Source organism: Capsicum annuum, chromosome 11 (genome assembly GCF_002878395.1).
Source record: "Capsicum annuum cultivar UCD-10X-F1 chromosome 11, UCD10Xv1.1, whole genome shotgun sequence".
Lineage (NCBI taxonomy): Eukaryota > Viridiplantae > Streptophyta > Magnoliopsida > Solanales > Solanaceae > Capsicum > Capsicum annuum.
The window spans coordinates 20,198,744-20,201,631 of NC_061121.1; positions in this window are offsets into that span (position 1 = coordinate 20,198,744).

Here is a 2,888-nt window from a genome sequence, read left to right on the forward strand (position 1 = left end):
GATATAAGTGTGAATGACACTTCCTTAGTGTGGAAATATCCTTGGAGATGAATATACACCAAAAGAATCTCCTACCTCAAAAGTTAAGTTCAGCACTTTTCTATCAATTGATTTTTAGTTGATGATTTTCTTGGGTCAACTTACAGTGATAATTTATCCTAGGATATAAAGAGTCATAGAGCCTACTATAAATCAAATTGAATTCCTTCGAGTCTTCTTTCCAACACCACCAACCGTTCATCAATTCGAGTCCAGAGTAAAAAGTTATGAGTGTTTGAATGAGGCACTGTCTAGGATGTGCGATGCAGCATGTGTTGCCCACTTAAGGCCTATTCCATAGGCTGTGCGTCGCACACCTTGGCTTGTGCCATGGGTTGTGCACCGCATGGCTAAGGCAAAGTGTAATACCCCATATTTTTCCTAGCTTGATTTCATTTCTAAAATGTTAAAGGTTAGCTTCAAAAATGAATACCTTTTTATGAATATAGAATTTTCCTGGTTTAGACCCTCCATTGTGTAGAAAATTGAATAAGCTTTCCATCGATACCAATTTCTCCCAAATTCGATTCTTGGTTGAGAAGTTATGACGTTTTTAGTAAAATAGTGTACCATTTGGACAAGCACCGCATCACGGTAAAGGGTAAATTATCAATTGTCAAATTCCAATGGACCTATGCAATAGCCCCGCATCGTGGAGAAGCTTTATTTCCCATTCTTCCATATCCAGTGGCTCTCAATGATGGTGGTGCGTCGTGGTGATGGCCCAAATAACAATCCAGTAGAGTATCGCGATAGCTCAACATCGCGGAGAACTTCCAGGTCCCAGTCATTATTTTCCAGTAATCCACCGCGATAGTGGCGTGTCGTGGTGGCATGAAAAATAAAAAATTTCTTCTCTTTCCTAGTTCCGATTAAACTTTTAAAAAGGGACTTTGGTCAATTCTCAAGACCCCAATTCGTGTAAAACACAAGATTAAACCCATTCTAAGCCCATTATGCTCATTATTCATCAATTCTCTCTCAAAGAAAAACCCTAGACCTCAAAGTTTTCTCTCCAAGAAATCAAATTCCACCATTGTTTCTCCAAGAAAGCTTTAAATTGGGATTTCCAAATCAAGATAATTAAGAACTCATCCTCAAAAGCACAAATATAGACTCAAGTTCAAGATTTCTTAGAAATTCATCAATTAAGGTGTGTGGGGTTTAAATTGTGGCTAGGTATTAGGAGAGTGAGTGTGTATCCGGGCAGTAATCCCAGGCTTGTGTCCTTGAGTAGGAGCCTTTAGTTAGGTGAGTTCGGGTGGGGTGGGTAAGTGGGTGTCCTAGTTCTTATTTCGTATTGCTCGTATTTCTTTTATTTCGCACTTCACTGATATTTATTTCTATTATTTCTTATGTCTGCATGCCAACATTTCCTGTTACATGTTCCAATGTGATCATGGTGTATTATTCGAGATTCTGAGATGGGGGTCTATCAGAAATAACCTCTCTACTTCTTTGGAGGTAGTGGTATGGACTGCGTACATCTTACCCTCCCCATACCTCACTTTGTGGGAATACACTGGGCCTGTTGCTGTTGTTGTTTTTGTAAGGTGTGTAGGGTTTATGAACAAGGATCTTCTTTCATCCTTGTGCCCAAAAATTTGTTTAAATTATATGAATTTACATGAATTTTAAATTAGGGTTCATACCCAATATTGTTATTTGCAAGAATATGAAATTTTGAGAGATTTAGATGTTGAATTGCATATCTACTTTCGTATTTTTATGCGTATTGCTGAAATTTCCAGATGTAGAATTGAATTATCATTATTTTCATTATTAAGCATAAAGATTTTGATATTTTAACATGTATTTGATGCATGGGTTATTATGCCCTAGTTGGATATTGCTAATTCAAGATTGTTTGTGCTATAAGCACCCCATGACTAGATTATTTTTAGATTTTTGATAATGATTTGATCTTTTAATCTCAGCTTAGATATGAAATCTACTTTACAGTTTTAGATTTTAGTTTAGCTTAAAAATATACAGTTGATTTTCGTAATAAACCATTATACTATATTTTAAAGTGGATTTCCAACAGAATGAGCATACAGATTAAAGGGAGTAATATTTAGCATCGAACAGGAAGTGTGGAATTAGAGTGTGCCCTACTTCCATAGAACTACATAACCAACATAGGTACAGATTATCATTCTATAGGATGATAGTTACAGATGTGATCACTTAGCTCAGGTTATACTCCTTGGTAAGAGTGTGACACCTCTCCCCATCGTGAGGTTTTCCCCATAGGGGAAAAAGACGTTGGACTCTATGTTAGGTCACATGGTTTATGTCGGTTAAGAGAACCTCTCTGCTAGTAAAAGTAAATAATCAGCTTTTGAGTAAAGTCTCTATTAGTATAGAAAAGCTTATAGAAACTAAGTGTAAAGGTTCATGAATTTTTTCAGATTATGCTTTACAAAAAGATAACAACTACAGATTTCAGATTTCAGATATAGTAGTGAGTCCATTTTACACTTAGTATGATTTACAGATAGAATACTAGCACAGCTTTCCGAACTAAATGTTATGACTCACCAAATTTATAAAGCATGATTTGCTTCTTATTATATCGTATTTTAGTATTTTAGATATTCCAGCTTATGTGAGTCATTTACATTTAGAATGCATTGTTTTACAAATTATAATGATGAGATAATATTTCACTTATTTTATGCATTCACCCCCACATACTCAGTACAACCTCCAAGTACTGATCCATATATACGTCTATGTACTACATTGTCTCATAATGTAGGTTTAGGTGCTCAATATCAGCAGTGTGAGTAGTTTGAGCATCTCTATATACATCCGAAAGTTGGTGAGTCCTCATAGTTTGGGGA